The following is a 22,219-nucleotide window of genomic DNA, read 5'->3' as shown; positions in this document are numbered from 1 at the left end:
GATTGATTGCTTGACTCCTCTGTTGCACCAACTCCACTGACTGCCAGTTTGCTACCGGGCACAATTCAAAGTGCTTGTTGCACCTCAGAGTAGATTCACCTTGCTGAAGAACACCAAACTGCACACAGCCAGTAGTCTTTATAGTTTATTAAAAATTAAAGGTAAAAAAGTTCTTAAAAGCAAAGGTTAATGTTCCAAAAGATCAATATAACATAGCACTTGAAGCTTAATCCAAAAATGCATCAGCAAAGCAAAACCCAAGAGAACATGACAAAGTCCTGGAACCATGAACAACAAAACTGCAAGATAATCCAGCCTAGTTTAGGCAAGCTCCTTAGGTCAGTGGTTCTCAACCTTCTGAATGCCGCGACCCCTGGATATAGTTCCTCATGTTGTGGTGACCCCCAACCATAACACTATTTTGTTGCTACTTCATAACTGTCATTTTGCTACTGTTATGAATCACCATGTAAATATGTGATATGCAGGATGTGTTTTCATTCACTGAACCAAATTTGGCACAAATACCCAATGTGCCCAAATTTGAATACTGGTGAGGTTGGGAGGGGCGGGGTTGAATTTGTCATTTGGGAGTTGTAGTTGCTGGGATTTACAGATAACCTACAATCAAAGAGCACTCTGAACTCCACCAATGATGGAATTGAACCAAACCTGGGACACAGAACTCCCATGACCAACATAAAATAATGGAAGGGTTTGGTGGGCACTGACCTTGAGTTTTGGAGTTCACCTTCATCCAGAGGGCACTGTGGACTCTAATTATGATTGATCAAGACCAAACTTGGCACACATTCTCAATATGCCCAAATGTGGACACTGGTGGAGTTTGGGGAAAACAGACCTTGACATTTGGGAGTTGTAGTTGCTGGGATTTATTGTTCATCTACAATCAAAGAGCATTCTGAACCCCACTGACAATAGAATTGGGCCAAACATTCCACACAGAACCCCCATGACCAACTGAAAATACTGTTTTTAATTATGGTCTTTGGCGACCCCTCTGACACCCCCCTCACGACCCCTCCAGGGGTCCCGACCCCCAGGTTGAGAAACGCTGCCTTAGGTAAACGCGAAGTTGCTTTGACAAAGATCTGGTCTCAAACACACTGTTTAACACCCTTTGCAAAACATGAAGGCGTTTCTCTGGCCTCCCTCTTGTTAGCTATTCTTTCACTCCTTCCAATTCAGAATTCCAACCGTTCAGCCTGATCTAAAGTTCCCATATCGTCAAGGTCAGTCTGTTCGTTAGTGTTAGCCTGTTTCCCTGCTTGTTCATTATCAGGCTGAGAACCAGGCTGAGAGCGGTCCTCCTTTTCTGAGTCAAACTGCACCTGGCTATTTTCAGTATCAACACTCTCCTGCCTTACTGTGGGAAACTGCATTTCTTCACTGTCTATAACAGGTACATTTTAAACCAAACTGTGAACCTGAGTCCCATCATCCTCATCAGAAACACTCTCTGATTCCAGCTGAGTCACAACAGTGCTAGCTTTAGCCTATAAAGCCCTAAACGGCTCCAGCCCAGCTTACCTATCCGAACGTATCTCTCCTTATGAACCATCTAGGAGCTTAAGATCATCTAGGGAGGCCCTGCTCTCAGTCCCACCTCCTTCGCAGATGTGATTGGTGGGAACGAGAGACAGGGCTTTCTCAGCGGTGGCCCCTCAGCTATGAAACACCCTCCCTAGGGAGATCAGATCGGCCCCCTCCCTCCTAACATTTTGATAAAGAGTTAAAACCTGGCTTTTGAGCAAGCATTTGCAAATGCAGCATAACAGACTAATTTAGATCCACGGAACGATTGGACAATGCGACGGGAAAATTAGTCTTTGGTAGAGAAGACTAAGAGTTGTAGTTTGATGACACTCTTTAGTCTTTGGCAGAGAAGACTAAGAGTTGTAGTTTGGTGACGCTCTTTAGTCTTTGGCAGAGAAGACTAGGAGTTGTAGTTTGGTGACACTCTTTAGTCTTTGGCAGAGAAGACTAAGAGTTGTAGTTTGTTGACGCTCTTTAGTCTTTGGCAGAGAAGATTAAGAGTTGTAGTTTGGTGACACTCTTTAGTCTTTGGCAGAGAAGACTAGGAGTTGTAGTTTGGTGACACTCTTTAGTCTTTGGCAGAGAAGACTAAGAGTTGTAGTTTGATGACACTCTTTAGTCTTTGGCAGAGAAGACTAAGAGTTGTAGTTTGGTGACGCTCTTTAGTCTTTGGCAGAGAAGACTAAGAGTTGTAGTTTGGTGACGCACTTTAGTCTTTGACAGAGAAGACTAAGAGTTGTAGTTTGGTGACGCACTTTAGTCTTTGACAGAGAAGACTAAGAGTTGTAGTTTGGTGACGCTCTTTAGTCTTTGGCAGAGAAGACTAAGAGTTGTAGTTTGGTGATGCTTTTTAGTCTTTGGCAGAGAAGACTAAGAGTTGTAGTTTGGTGACGCTCTTTAGGTGTTGCTTTGACTTTTGTTTTCTGCCCCATCATGCATCAAGAGCTCTGCAATATGTGTATGACATTCAGCATCAGCTAAACACAAACAGCATTATTCTCCTATCAACAACTTTGAGGAGGATCCCTCTCCCACTCCATACCCCTTCTGAGATGTTCCAAAGCCATTCCAGGAAGCTCTGGACTGCTCCCTGCGGCTGTTTATAGAGCTCTGATTACATGCGTAAATAATACTGATGCCTGAAATCAACAAGCCCAAGTAATGATTTAGTAAAGCGAGTTGCTACCAGGTGCTTGGAGACGTGGCTTGAGGCAAAGCAGCCTCTCCAGGGTTCAGCCTGATCATCCCGGTTTGCGTTGCTTCTACTTGTTGTCGTCCAGGTGAGTGACTAACAACCCCCCCATGATCCCATTGGACTGAGTCATGGCAATTAAAAGTGGTGTCAAACTGCATTAATTCTACAGTGCAAGGCTCAGCTTTACATTAGATCAATTTCCGTGAATGCAACACGCTTCTTCAAACATAAAAATAAAATTACCAATTAGGAGGAGGAAGAGGAGGCCAAATACAGAATGTTAGAAGGAGGAAGGACAGAGAAGAGCGTCACGCAAGCATGAAAACTTAGGGCTCAATGTCTCATAATAAAGTTCTAATTTTGCATGTGGGAAGTACCGTATATACTTGAGTATAAGCCGGTCCGAATATAAGCCAAGATATCTCATTGTGCAACAAAAAAACTGGGAAAATGCATTGATTCGAATAGAAGCCAGAGGTGGGAAATGCAGCAGCTACTGGTCAATTTCAAAATAAAAATAGATACCAATAAAATTACATTAATTGAGGAATCAATAGGTTAAATGTTCTTAATATTTATAGAAAACTGTAATTCAGTGGTTCTCAACCTTCCTAAAGCTGCGACCCCTTAATACAGTTCCTCATGTTGTGGTGACCCCTAACCATAAAATTATTTTCGTTGCTAATTCATATCTGTAATTTTGCTATTGTTATGAATCGTCATGTAAATATCTGATCACTGAACCAAATTTGGCACAAATACCCAATACACCCAAATGGGGTTGAGGGGGGTTGATTTTGTCATTTGGGAGTTGTAGTTGCTGGGATTTATAGTTCACCTACAATCAAAGAGTATCCTGAACTCCACCAATGATGGAATTGAATCAAACTTGACACACAGAATTCCCATTACTAACAGAAAATACTGGAAGGGTTTGGTGGGCATTGACCTTGAGTTTCAGAGTTCTAGTTCACCTGCATCCAGAGAGCACTGTGGACTCAAACAATAATGGATATGGGCCAAACCTGTCACAAATACTCAACATTCCCAAATGTGAACACTAGTGGAGTTTGGGGAAAATAGACCATGACATTTGGGAGTTGTAGTTACTGGGATTTATAGTTCACCTACAATCAAAGAGCAATCTGAACCCTACCAACGCTAGAACTGGACCAAACTTCCCACACAGAACCCCCATGACCGACAGAAAACACTGTTTTCTCTGATGGTCTTTGGCGACCCCTTTGACACCACCTTGCGACCCCCACAGGGGTCCCGACCCCCAGGTAGAGAAACACTGCTGTAATTTAAGATAAAATTGCCCAACTCTGATTAAACCAATATTCTAACCTTCTTCAATGTAAATGTGCTTACGTATCCTTCCAATAATAATACAGTAAAATAATAAATGTAATAACAATAATAGAGCAAAATAATGGAAATGTAATAACAGTAATAATAAATTGAAATAATCAATATAATAAATAGAGTAAAATAATAAATGTAATAACAATAATGATAAAATAAAATAATAAGTATAATAACAATAATAGAGTAAAATAATAAATGTAATAACAATAATAATAGAGCAAAATAATAGAAATGTAATAATAACAGTATTAATAGATTGAAATAATCAATATAATAAATACAGTAAAATAATAAATGTAATAACAATAATAATAGAGCAAAATAATAGAAATGTAATAATAACAGTATTAATAGATTGAAATAATCAATATAATAAATAGAGTAAAATAATAAATGTAATAACACTAATAAATAGAGTAAAAATAAATGTAATAAGAATAATAATAGAGCAAAATAATGCAAACGTATTAATAACAGTATTAATAGATTGAAATAATCACTATAATAAATAGAGTAACATAATAAATGTAATAACAATAATAAATAGAGTAAAATAATAAATGCTATAATAATAATAATAATAATAATAATAATAATAGAGTTAAATAATAAATGTAATAACAATAATAAATAGAGTAAAATAATAAATGCTATAATAATAATAATAATAATAATAATAATAATAGAGTTAAATAATAAATGTAATAACAATAATAATATAGTAAAATAATCAATATAATAATAGGGTAAAATAATCCATGTAATAATAATAATAATAATAATAATAGAGTAAAATAATCAAAATGTAATAACAGTAATAATAGAGTAAAATAATCAATATAGTAATAATAGTAGAGTGAAATAATCAATGTAATAATAATAGCAATAATAGAGTAAAATAATCAATATAATAATAATAGAGTAAAATAATGGAAATGTAATAATCACAGTAATAACACAGTAAAATAATCAATATAATAATAATAGTAGAGTGAAATAATGGAAATGTAATAATCACTGTAATAGAGTAAAATAATCCATATAATAATAGTAGAGTAAAATAATCCATGTAATAATAACAATAATAAATAGAGCAAAATAATAAATTTAATAACAATATAGACAAACAGAGTTTGGGTGCAGTGCCTAAAGACCTTGGCCTGCACTTAAACACAATCGGTGCTGACAAAATTACCACCTGTCAGCACTGGACATCACATAGTCCTAGACATTTGGGAAGTGAACCAACGTGTGATCTTGTTTGCTGTGTACCAATCTTGTTGTGTTTCAAAGAGCAACAGAGTAAAATAATCAATGTAATAATAATAATAATAATAATAATAATAGAGTAAAATAATCAATGTAATAATAATAATAATAATAATAATAATAATAATAATAGAGTAAAATAATCAATGTAATAATAATAATAAATAGAATAAAATAATAAATGTAATAATAACAAAAATAAATAGAGAAAAATAATAAATGTAGCAAATATAATAATAATAACAGAGTAAAATAATAGAATCATAGAGTCATAGAATCAAAGAGTTGGAAGAGACCTCCTGGGCCATCCAGTCCAACCCCATTCTGCCAAGAAGCAGGAATATTGCATTCAAATCACCCCTGACAGATGGCCATCCAGCCTCTGCTTAAAAGCTTCCAAAGAAGGAGCCTCCACCACACTCCGGGGCAGAGAGTTCCACTGCTGAACGGCTCTCACTGTCAGGAAGTTTTTCCTCATGTTCAGATGGAATCTCCTCTCTTGTAGTTTGAAGCCATTCTTCCATTGCGTCCTAGTCTCCAGGGAAGCAGAAAACAAGCTTGCTCCCTCCTCCTCCCTGTGGCTTCCTCTCACATATTTATACATGGCTATCATATCTCCTCACAGCCTTCTCTTCTTCAGGCTAAACATGCCCAGCTCCTTAAGCCGCTCCTCATAGGGCTTGTTCTCCAGACCCTTGATCATTTTAGTCGCCCTCCTCTGGACACATTCCAATAATAACTTTGACTTGAGTATAAGCCGAGGGGGCCTTTTTCTGCCTCAATAAAGGACTGAAAAACTCAGATTCTACTCAATTATATAGAGCATTTCCATCCCAATAGCATTTAAATGAGTTGTAGTTTGTCAAAGCACCAGAACTGTTTGCAAGAGAAGGCTAATTGTCTTGCAAACTATAACGTAGTGATAGCACCAGGCCTTTGCTCCATCCAATACCAGTCCTGGTTCTGCACAGAAGCTCTCCATGGTCCATTGCCCTAAATAACTTGGTGAAGTATCAATTTTGCAAGGAAGAAACCAAAAACAGCCCAACTTTTTCTCCTCCCAGTGTCCTTATTTATTTATTTATTGTGTCATCAGCAACCATACCATTGTATTACATTTCTAACAGAACAAAACAAACAGATAAAAAACCACAAATTTTGCAAACTTGGTAGTTGATTAAATATCCTTTGACCAGTATCTGGCCAATTGGAGTGCCTCTGGTGTTGCCGCAAGAAGGTCCTCCATTGTGCATGTGGCAGGGCTCAGGTTGCATTGCAGCAGGTGGTCTGTGGTTTGCTCCTCTCCGCACTCGCATGTCGAGGATTCCACTTTGTGGCCCCATTTCTGAAGGTTGGCTCTGCATCTTGTGGTGCCAGAGCGCAGTCTGTTCAGCACCTTCCAAGTCGCCCAGTCCTCTGTGTGCCCAGGGAGGAGTCTCTCATTTGGGTTGAGGTTCTGGGTTTGAGCCTGCCACTTTTGGACTCTCGCTTGCTGAGGTGTTCCAGCAAGTGTCTCTGTAGATCTTAGAAAACTATTTCTAGATTTAAGTCGTTGACATGCTGGCTGATACCCAAACAGGGGATGAGCTGGAGATGTCTCTGCCTTGGTCCTTTCACTATTGGCTGCTACTTCCCGGCGGATGTCAGGTGGTGCAATACCGGCTAAGCAGTGTAATTTCTCCAGTGGTGTGGGTCGCAGACACCCCGTGATAATGCGGCATGTCTCATTAAGAGCCACGTCTACTGTTTTAGCGTGGTGAGATGTGTTCCACACTGGGCATGCGTACTCAGCAGCAGAGCAGCATAGCGCAAGGGCAGATGTCTTCACTGTGTCTGGTTGTGATCCCCAGGTTGTGCCAGTCAGCTTTCGTATGATGATGTTTCTAGCGCCCACTTTTTGCTTGATGTTCAGGCAGTGCTTCTTGTAGGTCAGAGCACGGTCCAGAGTGACTCCCAGGGATTTGGGTGCGCTGCAATGCTCCAGTGGCCTTCCCAAGTAGTCATCCTCAGAGCTCGGGATGCTTGTCAGTTCTTAAGGTGAAACCCAGTCTTCTGACATTTCAAAACCCATCTCTCCTTCCCATTCTTTCCATTTCAAACACACCATCAAATTTAGGAGGGCCAAGAAGAATGGAAAAAAGACAACCCAGCCTCTCAAGCCTTGCAAAATGTATTGATTCCCATTTCAAGACTCCGCTGCTCGATCTCTCCGCAACGCCTCCAGGACGATGGCAACAATAAAAATGCTTTCTCGCTCTTCACATTCCAGATCGGAGGAACAAAGCCAGAGAAAGGAAAGAAATGGGCCATCCTGAAGAGCTCCTTTGGACTGGGACTCATTTGAAAACAAATTGATTTGGGGCAAAGTCTGTCGCTCTCCAAGCTACTTCAAGGCACTCGAAAACTATCACCATTTTTATATTGCTTTCTACGTGCATCTGATTCTGTACGCCCCCCCACATCTTTCTGCTTTCTTGCCTTTGACTGGAAGGAAAACAGATTCCACCTAAACATTAGGAAAAACATCCTGATAATAAGACTTGTTTGACAGGGAAAGATGCTTCCTGGGAATCCAACTGAGTCTCCCTTTGTCCTAACAGGGACAACTGCAAGAGGCTCCACATAGGCATCTATCTATCTTTAGTTTTGGAGTATCCTACTGTCTGTCTGTCTGTCTGTCTGTCTGTCTGTCTGTCTATCTATCTATCTATCTATCTATCTTTAGTTTTAGAGTCTCATATTGTCCACCCATCCATCCATCAATTATTTTTAGTTTTGGAGTACCCTACTACCTACCTGTCTGTCTATCTTTAGTTTTAGAGTATCCTATTGTCCATCCATCTGTCAATTACCTTTATTTTTGGGCTATCCTACTGTCTATCTGTCTATCCATCTATCTTTAATTTTAGCGTATCCTATTGTCAACCTATTCATCAATTATCTTTAGTTTTGGGCTATCCTACTGTCTGTCTGTCTGTCTATCTATCTATCTATCTATCTATCTATCTATCTATCTCTAGTTTTAGAGTATCCTAATGTCCATCCAAAACTAAAGGGAATCAATCAATTATCTTTAGTTTTGGGCTATCCTACTGTCAGTCTGTCTGACTATCTAGTATCTTCAGTTTTAGAGTATCCTATTGTCCATCCAACCATCAATTATCTTTAGTTTTGGGCTATCCTACTGTCTGTCTATCCATCTATCTTCAGTTCTAGAGTATCCTATTGTCTATCCATCTATCAGTTATCTTTAGTTTTGGGGTATCCTACTGTCTGTCTATCTATCTATCTATCTATCTATCTATCTATCTATCTATCTATCTTTAGTTTTAGAGTATCCTACTGTCCATCCATCCATCAATTATCTTTTGGAGTATTCTACTATCTATCTATCTATCTATCTATCTATCGATTTATCTGTCTGTCTATCTATCTATCTATCTATCTATCTATCTATCTTTAGTTTTAGAGTATCCTACTGTCCATCCATCCGTCAATTATCTTTAGTTGTGAGGTATCCTATTGTCTGTCTGTCTGTCTATCTATCTTTAGTTTTAGAGTATCCTATTGTCCATCCATCCATCAGTTATCTTTAGTTTTGGAGTATCCTACTATCTGTCTGTCTGTCTGTCTGTCTGTCTGTCTGTCTATCTATCTATCTGTCTGTCTGTCTAGCTATCTCTAGTTTTAGAGTATCCTAATGTCCATCCAAAACTAAAGGGAATCAATCAATTATCTTTAGTTTTGGGCTATCCTACTGTCTGTCTATCCATCTATCTTCAGTTCTAGAGTATCCTATTGCCTATCCATCTATCAGTTATCTTTAGTTTTGGGGTATCCTACTGTCTGTCTGTCTGTCTGTCTGTCTGTCTATCTATCTATCTATCTATCTATCTATCTATCTATCCATCTATCTTTAGTTTTAGAGTATCCTACTGTCCATCCATCCATCAATTATCTTTTGGAGTATTCTACTATCTATCTATCTATCTATCTATCTATCTATCTATCTATCGATTTATCTGTCTATCTATCTATCTATCTATCTATCTATCTATCTATCTTTAGTTTTAGAGTATCCTACTGTCCATCCATCCGTCAATTATCTTTAGTTGTGAGGTATCCTATTGTCTGTCTGTCTGTCTATCTATCTTTAGTTTTAGAGTATCCTACTGTCCATCCATCCATCAATTATCTTTAGTTTTGGACTCTCCTACTGTTTGTCTGTCTATCCATCTATCTTCAGTTTTAAAGTATCCTATTGTCCATCCATCCATCAAATATCTTTAGTTTTGGGCTATCCTACTGTCTGTCTGGCTATCTATCTATCTATCTATCTATCTATCTTTAGTTTTAGAGTATCCTACTATCCATCCATCCATCTATCTTTAGTTTTGGAGTACCCTACTGTCTATTTATCTGTCTATCTGTCTGTCTACCTACCTACCTACCTACCTACCTGTCTTTATTTTTAGAGTATCCTATTGTCCATCCATCCATCTATCTTTAGTTTTGGAGTACCCTACTGTCTATTTATCGGTCTATCTGTCTGTCTGTCTACCTACCTACCTACCTACCTACCTACCTACTAGTCTTTATTTTTAGAGTATCCTATTGTCCATCCATCTGTCAATTATCTTTAGTTGTGGAGTATCCTACTATCTATCTATCTGTCTATATATCTTTAGTTTTAGAGTATCCTACTAGCTATTTGTCTGTCCATCCATCAATTATCTTTATTTTTGGAGTATCCTACTATCTGTCTGTCTGTCAGCTTCGCAACACACTTCCAAATTAAAATGCTTTCTACAGAAATCTCTGCTAAAGTGACCAATGGCCAAACCCTTTTAACCCTCTCACTTTGCTCTCTATCCGCAGTGGAAATTGTCTTCTATTAACCAACCTGTTAATAGCAGGATTCAAGGTAAGGCAATATACCTTTGTGACACTATATTTTTTCTGCACTTAACAGAGCTGAAAAACGAGGGGGCTGTTCAAATGCTCCGAAGCGCTCTAAAAAGAATAGATTTAATCAGTGACCTTTTATAGAGGAGGAGGGGGAATAACCCAGTTGGCCGCAAATGGGCCTGGCAAATGGGGCAGCAAACTTTAGCTTAAAAGCAAGAGGATACAATGGGCTTTTTCACATCGTGAATTATTAGCGATCTATTAACTGCAGACAATTCAGTCAAGGCTAGAATCCAGTTTCCATGGGGATATCTATGAATGAAAAGCCCAAGAAGTCATGATTAAAACAGTGCAAATGTCACTTCCCAGTTGAGAATTGGCTTTATTACAGCAAGTCTCTCTCCTGCCTGCAAACGCAATGTCAAGCGGAGAGTTTGTGTGAAGGGTGAATCCACTCTGGGACTGAATGCAAACTTTAAAGGAGTTACGCAACCCTCCAATTCTCCAAAGAGTGTTCAGCACCTTGGAGAGAGGCTTCCATGATCAGACAAAAGGTGCATCATCTACATGGGCATATCTATCTAAATAAAAATGTAATGTTCGTTGGTGGGATTCGCATAACTCAAAAATCACTGGATGAATAGACACCAAATTTGGCCACAAGACACCTACTAACCCAAGGAGTGACCATCACTCAAAAATTTGATTTTGTCATTTGGGAGTTGTAGTTGCTGGGATTTATACTTCACCTACAATCAAAGAGCATTCTGAACTCCATTGATGATGGAATTGGACCAAACGTGACACACAGGACTCCTATGACCAACAGGAAGCACTAGAAGGGTTGGCTGGACATTGACCTTGAGTTTGGGAGTTGTAGTTCACCTACATCCAGAGAGCACTGTGGACTCAAACAATGATGGATCTGGACCAAACTTGGCACGAATATTCCATATGCCCAAATATGAACACAGATGGAGTTTAAGGGAAATAGACCTTGACATTTGGGAGTTGTAGTTGCTGGGATTTATAGTTCACCTACGATCAAAGAGCATTCTGAACTCCATTGATGATGGAATTGGACCAAACATGACACACAGGACTCCTATGACCACCAGAAAACACTAGAAGGGTTTGCTGGACATTGGCCTTGAGTTTGGGAGTTGTAGTTCACCTACATCCAGAGACTCAAACAATGATGGATCCGGACCAAACTTGGCACAAATATTCCATGTGCCCAAATACGTACACAGGAGCTGGGCATGTTTAGCCTGAAGAAGAGAAGGCTGAGAGGAGATATGATAGCCATGTATAAATATGTGAGAGGAAGCCACAGGGAGGAGGAGGGAGCAAGCTTGTTTTCTGCTTCCTTGGAGACTAGGACGCAATGGAGCAATGGCTTCAAACTACAAGAGAGGAGATTCCATCTGAACATGAGGAAGAACTTCCTGACTGTGAGAGCCGTTCAGCAGTGGAACTCTCTGCCCCGGAGTGTGGTGGAGGCTCCTTCTTTAGAAGCTTTTAAACAGAGGCTGGATGGCCATCTGTTGGGGGTGATTTGAATGCAATATTCCTGTTTCTTGGCAGAATGGGGTTGGACTGGATGGCCCATGAGGTCTCTTCCAACTCTTTGATTCAATGATTCTATAATGTTACACCATTAAGCTGTATTTCTGGCATTGGAGAGGGATTGGCTGGTGACTGCTAAAAGAGCACTATTTCTCTTGGGAAGACAGGCAGAGAAATGTCAGCATGCTGGATGATGCAAAAACCAGCAGCATTGAAGCCATGCTCCTTCACAATCAACTCCGCTGGACTGGCCACGATGTCCGAATGCCTAACCACCATCTCTCAAAGCAGTTGCTCTACTCCAAACTCAACAGAATGTTGGTGGGAAGGAAAAGAGATGTAAAGATGGGCTCAAAGCCAACCTTACAAACTGTGGCATAGACACTGAGAACTGGGAAGCCCTGGCTCTTGAGCACTCTAACTGGAGGTCAGCTGTGACCAGCAGTGTTGTGGAATTTGAAGAGGCATGAATGGAGGGAAAAAGAGAGAAATGTGCCAAGAGGGAGGTGTGTCAAGCCAACCCTAACCAGGACCACCTTCCATCTGGAAACCGATGCCCTCACTGCGGCAGAACATGCAGGTCAAGAATAGTGCTCCACAGTCACCTATGGACCCATCGCCATGACATCGATGGAGGACAATCTTACTTGGACAACAAAGGATTGCCTAAGTAAGAAAGAAGTAAGTAAAATAAGGGTTTAATGCCCCTTTTCCATTGATATTTTCCAATATTGCTTCCCTGCTCTGCCAGGGAGTTGACTAGATGACACCTGGGATTCCTTCCAAAATCTACGAATCTATTATTTTTGCCCATATACCTTTTAACCATAATCTAATGGGGGGAAAGGACTTCAATCCCATTTACCAATGGTATCCCTTGCTCTTTCAGAAGAGGAACTCTATAGCAATTATCTTCCTGTAAATGCTTGGCTTATTAAAAGGCAAGGCAGCAGGTTCTTCGCCTGTGCACAGTACGAGATTGTGCTTTAATGTGGCGATTTCCGCGCATTTGAAGGATCAAACGGAGATTCTCCGAGGCCTAGATCTGAGCAAATGGAGATTGATCACAGCCGTGCCAGCCTCGACGCAACGAGGTGTTGTGTGATACGAGTTGTAGGAGTCTGCCCTTTTGCATTTTTCATGTGGCACCTGCCCACGTCACATACAAACACATATGCACCTGAAAAGCTGGCATCGCTGACGTCGGGCAAAGACATCAGCTCCAGAGTCTAGATCCCCGGGCTGTATCAACAAGAGAGGCTTAAATTAGGTTTGCAATTCTCCGTGTCTGTGCAAAAACGTCATTCACAGCCTCTGCTCAGCACCCGAGTGGGAAATGTCGCAGGTCTTCTAGGCTTTGAAACCACACTCTTCTATTACGGATTATATATAAAAACTAGCCGTCCCCTGCCAGGCGTTGCTGTGGCCCAGTCTGGTGATCTGGAAAAGTGATGAGAAAGTGTTGGTTTCTAATATATGTAATTTCTCTATGCTTGTGGGTAAACAGTATTTCTTGCTGTTTCTTTGTCAATGTTGATGTGAAGATTGTCTGGTTTGCCTACTCTGGAACATGCAACATATCATAGTCCTTCTTTAGGGGTCCCTTTCAAATATATGATACTATATCTCTCTGTGTGTGAATCATATATCTCTCTCTATATCTATGGCTGGATGGCTCTTTGTCAGGAGGGCTTTGATTATGTTTTCTTGCCCTGGTGAAGGGTTGGGACTGGATAGCCTTAAGTATTTTCTGTTGGTCATGGGGGTTCTGTGTGGGAAGTCTGCCCCAAATCTGTCGTTGGTGGGGTTCAGAATGCTCTTTGATGGTAGGTGAACTATAAATCCCAGTAACTACAACTCCCAAATATCAGGGTTTATTTACCCCAAATTCAATCTGTGTTCATATTTGGGCATATGGAATATTCGTGCCAAGTTTGGTCCAGATCAATCATTGTTCGAGTCCACAGTGCTCTCTGGGTATAGGTGAACTACAAGTCCCAAACTCAAGGTCAATGCCCACTAAACCCTTCCAGTGTTGCCAAATTTGGTGTCATTTCGTTAATTAGTTCTTTTGTTTTTAAGGTACTCATTATGCACAGAGCATTTATATATATATATATATATATATATATATATATATATATATATACGGAAGGAGAGGAACCCCATGGAATAATTGCAGTTCTAGGAGGCATCTACATTGTAGGATGAATGCAGTTTCGTACCACTTTATCTGTGATGGTTCAATGCTATGGAATCCTGGGTTTTGTAATTTGGTGAGATACCAATACCCTTTGGCACAGAAGGCTAAAGACTTTGGATAACTCATAATCATTGGCTATCTCTCATAGCTGAGTCTGATTGCCTTCCAAGTCATCATTGGCTATCACACATGTCCAAGTAGGATGCCCTTCCAAACATGACGGTGAGTCCATAGGTGACCTTCTTGACCCACATTCTCTTCTACTGTGGGGACATTGGTTTCCAGGTGAAAGATGGTCCTGGTCAGGGTTGGTTTGACGTGCCGTCTTCCTCTTGACACGTCTCTTGACACGTCCCTCTCCTCTAGTTACACCTCTTTGAACTCCACTGCACTGTTGGTCACAGCTGACCTCCAGTGAGAACATTCGAGAGCCAGGGCTTCCCAGTTCTCTGTCAGTATCTCTTCCACAGTTTTTAAGGTTGGCTTTGAGCCAATATCTAAATCTTTTTTTCTGTCCACCAAAATTCCATTCTCATTATTGTGTTGGGAGTAAAGTAACATTCAGTCCAGCTGAATTGATGGTGGAGGACCATCGCTTCAATGCTGGTGGTCTTTGCTTCTTCCAGAATGCTGACATTTGTCCGTCTGTCTTCCCAAGAGATTAGCAGGATTTTTCAGAGGAAACACTGATGGAATCATTCCGGGAGTTGAGTATGACAGCTGTAGACAGTCCACGTTTCGCAGGTGTATAATAAGGTTGGGAGGACAATGGCTTTGTGGACAAGCACCTTCGTTTCCCTGCAAATTATATGATCCTCAAACACTCTCTGCTTCACTCAGAAGAATTCTGTACTCGCAGAGCTTAGGCGGTGTTGCATTCCAGTGTCAATGTTGACTTTTGTGGAGAGGTGGTTGCCAAGGTGCTAGAAATGGTCAACATTTTCTAATGTTACACCATGAAGCTGTATTTCTGGCATTGCAGAGGGATTGGTAGGTGACTGCTGGAAGAGCACTTTGGTTTGCTCAATGTTCAATGAAAGGCTGAATTTCTCATATTCTTCTACAAAGGTCTTCTTCGGAATGAGGACAATCTACATTATCATCAGCATATTGGAGTTCTATAACAGATATTGTTGTGACCTTGGTTTGGATTTCAGTCTACTAAGGTTCTGGGATCTTCTAAAATATCTTCTATGATAGCTAAAAGACAGTTTGAAAGGATTCTTATAAGCAGAAGTTAAAAGGGAGATAACTCGATAGTTTTCATAGTCTATTCTTTCCCCCTTTTTTGAAAAGGGTGATGATAGTGTTCTTGAAGTCTGCTGGGATTTTTTCTCAATTGCCAACACTTTCTCAATGAGTTCGTGGAGTTGTGGTATAAGCTGAGGTCTACCCTCTTTAAAGACTTCAGCAGGGATCCCATCAGGTCCGCTGGCTTTGTTATTTTTTGTTGGCTGATGGCTTTGCTGACTTCCTCCACACTAGGCAGTGCTGCAATGCTGTAAATAGCTCAAAATAAGTTTTATTGATCATCCTTGGTTTGTTGTTGAGGGATTTGCAAGAGAACCTCTTCAGCCATGTTGGAACTGCGGTTCATGTCTTGAGCTTGTTTTCCTAGCTGAAGGGCATGCTGGTGATGGCAATTGTTGTTCTGTATATTTGGTGAGAAGTAGAATGCCATTTGAGTTGCTGTTTCCAACTCAATCATTCCTATAGTCTATAACAACAAGTTAAAGTCTTGTCCAACTCAGGAGGATGATTTTGTCCTCCTTAGGCATCTCCGACAGGATGGTGTCAAGCTATCAGTAAAAAATTACATTGCTGTCTTCATCGGGATCCAGTGTTGGTGCATAGGCACTTATGATGGTTGTCTACTGGTTTTCGGCAAGATTAATTTGTAGGGTTGAGAGTGCTTTGGGAAGCATTGGGTTTCGATCTTGGAAAGAAGTGACGAGTGGAGTGCCGCAGGGTTCCGTCCTGGTCCTGGTCCTGTTCAACATCTTTATTAATGACTTAGATGAAGGGTTAGAAGGCAGGATCATCAAGTTTGCAGACAAGACCATATGGGGAGGGATAGCCAATACTCCAGAGGACAGGAGCAGGATTCAAAATGATCTTGACAGATTAGAGAGATGAATGGCCAAAACTAACAAAATAAAGTTCAACAGTGACAAAAGCAAGATACTCCACTTTGGCAGGAAAAACGAAATGCAAAGATATAAAATGGGGCACGCCTGGCTCGAGAACAGTACATGTGAAAAAGATCTTGGAGTCCTCGTGGACAAGTTAAACATGAGCCAACAATGTGATGCAGGGGCAAAAAAAGCCAATGGGATTTTGGCCTGCATCAAGAGGAGTGTAGTGTCTAGATCTAGGGAAGTCATGCTCCCCATGCTCTATTCCGCTTTGGTTAGACCACGCCTGGAATATTGTGTCCAATTCTGGGCACCACAATTCAAGAGAGATATTGACAAGCTCCAGCTTGTGTCCAGAGGAGGGCGACTAAAATGATCAAGGATCTGGAGAACAAGCCCTATGAGGAGCGGCTTAAGGAGCTGGCCATGTTTAGCCTGAAGAAGAGAAGGCTGAGAGGAGACATGATAGCCATGTATAAATATGTGAGAGGAAGCCACAGGGAGGAGGAGGGAGCAAGCTTGTTTTCTGCTTCCCTGGAAACTAGGATGCGGAACAATGGCTTCAAACTACAAGAAAGGAGATTCCATCTGAACATTAGGAAGGACTTTCTGATTGTGAGAGCTGTTCAGCAGTGGAACTCTCTGTCCTGGAGTGTGGTGGAGGCTCCTTCTTTGGAAGCTTTGAAGCAGAGGCTGGATGGCCATCTGTCAGGAGTGATTTGAATGCAATATTCCTGCTTGGCAGAATGGGGTTGGACTGGATGGCCCAGGAGGTGTCTTCCAACTCTTTGATTCTATGATTCTATGGTTCTATGATGTGATTCTTGCTTGGGTCAGTCCCCACCGTAATGAATTGTTCCAAGCATTTTGGATATGGGTCACTCAACCTATAATAACGGTAACTTTCAACTTCTGCAGCTCAGAAACTCTTCTCTTTTAATTTTTATAGTTTTTTCCTGTCTGAGTCCTCTCTCCTGGGGCCTGTTGCTTAGGAACACACAATTGCTTTGCCGTCTCTTTTGACCCGCATGGTCTCGCCACACGGATCGCAGGGGGACGCCAGCCTTGAAACGGAGGAACGATCATCATCGGCATCAACTCCTTTGCTGCCCCAGACAGCCGTGGGCTGCCTTTGTGGAGGGAGGTCTCCAGGGACAGTCTGGAAGTGCCATCCTCTCTGTGGGTGGATTCGAACCGGGGAAATAATTCGTTTTAATGGGATTTGAACTCCCAAGCCCCTTGATCGGTGAAGTCGACTAAGAATCACTTTCCAATACTTTAGCCACAAAGCATCCCTTTTGGAATATCAATGACTCAAATCAAGCCCATATCGGAGATGGCTTATTTGTCGTGTCAGGGCAACCAGTCAACTGTATTACATTTCTAACAGAACAAAGCAAAGAAACAGATAAAATACAAAATTTGTGAGTTTGGTAGTTGATTAAATGTCCTTTGACCAGTATCTGGCCCCTTGGAGTGCCTCTGGTGTTGCCACAAGAAGGTCCTCCCTTGTGCATGTGGCAGGGCTCAGGGTGCATTGCAGCAGGTGGTCAGTGGTTTGCTCTTCTCCACACTCGCATGCCGAGGATTCCACCCTGTAGCCCCATTTCTTAAGATTGGCTCTGCATCTCGTGGTGCCAGAGCGCAGTCTGTTCAGTGCCTTCCAAGTCGCCCAGTCTTCTGTGTGCCCAGGGGGGAGTCTCTCATTGGGTATCAGCCATTGGTTGCGGTTCTGGGTTTGAGCCTGCCACTTTTGGACTCTCGCTTGCTGAGGTATTCCAGCGAGTGTCTCTGTAGATCTTAGGAAACTATTTCTAGATTTAAGTCGTTGACGTGCTGGCTGATACCCAAACAGGGGATGAGCTGGGGATGTCACTGCCTTGGTCCTTTCACTATTGGCTGCTACTTCTCGGCGGATGTCAGGTGGTGCAATACCGGCTAAGCAGTGTAATTTCTCCAGTGGTGTAGGGCGCAGACACCCCGTGATACCCGTGATCGGAGATGGCTGAGAAGGACAGACGTTTCCATCAGACACAAAGGTATCATATCAGTGAATAACCAAGACATGCCTGCAATCAGCTACTGAGCTTACTGACTTAAGTCACATCTCTTGGCCTGACACATGCATTCTGGCCAGTCCATGGGAAAGAGATCTAGTAGACCACAAGATGAACATGAACCAACACTATGATGAGGCAGCTAAAAAGCCAATGTGATTCTAGTCTGTACCAATGGAAGTCTCGATTGAGGGAAGTCATAGTTTTTTTTATTATTATTATTTTACAGCTTTTTTCCCATCCTTCTCACCCCGCAGGGGACAGTGTACACATATATGGCAAACATTCAATGCCAAGTTTTGACATACAAACATATATAGACATACACAGAGACTATTTAACTTTTTCTGGCCGCCAGGGGAGATGTCGCTTTCATCGTCCATCTGTGACGCTGATGAAGCACTTCCGCATTCCCCGCATGCTTCCCCGCTGGAATGCTTTGCTGGAGCCTCATAAATCAGTTTATTTAGCCTCCCCACACTTTAAGATGGTACCTAATTTTCCTACTTGACAGATGCAACTGTCTTTCAGGTTGCAAAGGTCAACAACAGGCTACACAATTGATTGGAAACCCACTCCAACCCGGGCTGGCTTCGAACTCATGACCTTTTGGTCAGAGTGATCTTAATGCAGCTGACACTCAGCCAGCTGCGCCACTCTCTTCTGCTTTTGTGAGACCTTCTCAGCTGGAATAATAACCCTGTGTCCAGTTTTGGACTCCGGAATTTAAGGAGGATATGGACCAACTGGAAAGTAGCCAAAGAAGGGCAACCAAAATGGTCAAAGGTTTGGAAACCAAGCTGTATGAGGAATGGCGTTTTTATTGTGTCAGAGGTGAATTGGAAAGTGGATATGTGTTTTTTGGAGAAGAGAAGGTGGAGAGGGGACATAAGAACCCTGGGTTGTTGTAGGTTTTTTTGGGCTATATGGCCATGGTCTAGAGGACTCTGGAGTCAGGTCCTTTAGAGTCAGGTCTCTTACTCACATCCATCTGGTACGAACTCTGATGGCAGAATGAAAGGCAAAAGGAAGTTCTCCCCTCTTGCAGGAAGAGGTGGAGCCAAACAGTACTGATTGACAGCTACAAGAAACCAATCCATACAACTATACATAAACAGGGTAAAAGGGGCAGGATTAAGCATGATACAACAGTTTAAATCTTACAACTAACAGTTCTATACATCGGTGGCGCCTCTCGCGCTGTCACACGCACCTTCCTCTTGGCACATTTCTCTCTTTCGCCCTCTATTCGTGCCTCTTCAAATTCTACAGCACTGCTGGTCACAGCTGACCTCCCACGGGAATGCTCAAGGGCCAGGGCTTCCCAGTGTCTATGCCAACGCTATGGTTCTATCAACATGTATATGAGCACATATGCAACCCAATGGATAAGGTGCATGCATGTGCGACATTGAAAAAATAATCAATCCATCTATGCTTTTCTTTTCCCCTTTTTTTGCGCTCTTCTCTCAGTGTGTGTCTGTGTGCGTTGTGCTTGAGTCGGCGTGTTCCGCCTGTGCCTCCGTCGGCGTGGGTCACTTGGAAGCCCAAAGTTTCCTCTCTTTCTCAAGCGATTCTCCTCTCTGGCCTTCGCTCCCCACATTGGGAAGCTGCTATATTTACTCCTCCCGCATCTGCACCGCCACCTCTCGCTTGGTGATTCATCTGCGCATTATCCTGTCTGCGAACCACAAGAGATTAATTTGGGCAGAAGGAAAGCAAAAAGAAATATTGTGAAAGAGGAGGCGGGGAGAGCGGTGATGCGAAACCCTGACAGTCTCGATAAAAGAGAAGAAAAAAGAACGGAGCCTTGCTTTTACTTTTCTTTCAGAAGAGCAATTGCCAGAACATCTCTCATCAGCTATATTAAACTTGTTTTTCTTTAGAAAGGTAAAGGTTACTCCGTCTATATTTACCCGCCGTGTTTGTGCTTAATTAAAGGTACAGTATGCCACCCCAAAACATAATGTTAATGTCAGAAAGCAGCAGCAGCAGCAGCTCGCTCGAAGCCTTTTCGGCACCAGAAGTCATTATTGCAACTTGTTTTTCTTCCATTGCTCTGCCTACGACTTTTAAAGGCATACGGGATCTATAAACCACTCATCTGGTGATACGGAGTGGGGGGCACCCAAAATGGGTCTGGGGGACAGTTTTCCACCAAATTTACATACATATGCCGCTCACACCCTCGGAACAGCCACGATTGAGGCTGCATTCCAGTTATTTACGAGGGTTGAATGAAAAGTAATGCCTCCACCTTCGTAACTCCTCAACAGATGACAGTAGTGGTATGTGGCAGGTACTGGCTTGTTCAGTAGACTCTCCTTTACAGCTCCATTTTGGCGGAAAGCCTTAGGATTGAACAATTGTGTTCTTAAAGTGAAAAGTAATGCCTCCACCTTCGTAACTCCTCAACAAATGGCAGTACTGGTATGCGGCAGGTACTGGCTTGTTCAGTAGACTCTCCTCTACAGTTCCATTTTGGTGGTAAGCCTTAGCATTGAACAATTGTGTTGCTAAAGTGAAAAGTGATGCCTCCACCTTCGTAACTCCTCAACAGATGACAGTACTGGTATGCAGCAGGTACTGGCTTGTTCAGTAGACTCTCCTCTACAGTTCCATTTTGGCGGACAGCCTTAGCATTGAACGATTATGTTGTTAAAGTGAAAAGTAATGCCTCCACCTTCGTAACTCCTCAACAGATGGCAGTACTGGTATGTGGCAGGTACTGGCTTGTTCAGTAGACTCTCCTCTATAGTTCCATTTTGGCAGGAAGTCTTAGCATTGAACAATTGTGTTCTTAAAGTGAAAAGTAATGCCTCCACCTTCGTAACTCCTCAACAGATGACAGTAGTGGTATGCAGCAGGTACTGGCTTGTTCAGTAGACTCTCCTCTACAGTTCCATTTTGGTTAGAAGCCTTAGCATTGAACAATTGTGTTGCTAAAGTGAAAAGTAATGCCTCCACCTTCGTAACTCCTCAACAGATGACAGTAGTGGTATGCGGCAGGTACTGGCTTGTTCAGTAGACTCTCCTCTACAGTTCCATTTTGGCGGGAAGCCTTAGCATTGAACAATTGTGTTCTTAAAGTGAAAAGTAATGCCTCCACCTTCGTAACTCCTCAACAGATGACAGTAGTGGTATGCAGCAGGTACTGGCTTGTTCAGTAGACTCTCCTCTACAGTTCCATTTTGGTTAGAAGCCTTAGCATTGAACGATTGTGTTGTTAAAGTGAAAAGTAATGCCTCCACCTTCGTAACTCCTCAACAGATGGCAGTACTAGTATGCGGCATGTACTGGCTTGTTCAGTAGACTCCCCTCTACAGTTCCATTTTGGCGGGAAGCCTTAGCATTGAACAATTGTGTTGCTAAAGTGAAAAGTAATGCCTCCACCTTCGTAACTCCTCAACAGATGACAGTACTGGTATGCGGCAGGTACTGGCTTGTTCAGTAGACTCTCCTCTACAGTTCCATTTTGGCGGGAATCCTTAGCATTGAACAATTGTGTTGTTAAAGTGAAAAGTAATGTCACCACCTTCGTAACTCCTTAACACATGGCAGTAGTGGTATGCAGCAGGTACTGGCTTGTTCAGTAGACTCTCCTTTACTATTCCATTTTGGCAAGGAGCCTTAGCATTGAATGATTGTGTTGTTAAAGTGAAAAGTAATGCCTCCACCTTCGTAACTCCTCAACAGATGGCAGTACTGGTATGCGGCATGTACTGGCTTGTTCAGTAGACTCTCCTCTACAGTTCCATTTTTGCGGGAAGCCTTAGCATTGAACGATTGTGTTGTTAAAGTGAAAAGTAATGCCTCCACCTTTGTAACTCCTCAACAGATGGCAGTACTAGTATGCGGCAGGTACTGGCTTTTTCAGTAGACTCTCCTCTACAGTTCCATTTTGGCAAGATGCCTTAGCATTGAACAGTTGTGTTGTTAAAGTGCAAAGCATGGA

General features: G+C 41.8%; 1 protein-coding gene across 4 annotated transcripts in view; it reads right to left on the bottom strand.

Moving 5' to 3' along the window:
- Positions 1 to 22,219, bottom strand: part of LPP (LIM domain containing preferred translocation partner in lipoma) — a 398,174-nt gene that overhangs the window by 201,621 nt on the left and 174,334 nt on the right. The gene's annotated exons all lie outside the window — the stretch shown is intronic.

Source organism: Anolis sagrei, chromosome 3, assembly GCF_037176765.1.
Source record: "Anolis sagrei isolate rAnoSag1 chromosome 3, rAnoSag1.mat, whole genome shotgun sequence".
In the NCBI taxonomy this organism is placed as follows: domain Eukaryota; kingdom Metazoa; phylum Chordata; class Lepidosauria; order Squamata; family Dactyloidae; genus Anolis; species Anolis sagrei.
The sequence above is the reverse complement of the archived record's forward strand: the minus strand, read 5'-3'. Positions and strand labels throughout refer to the sequence as shown.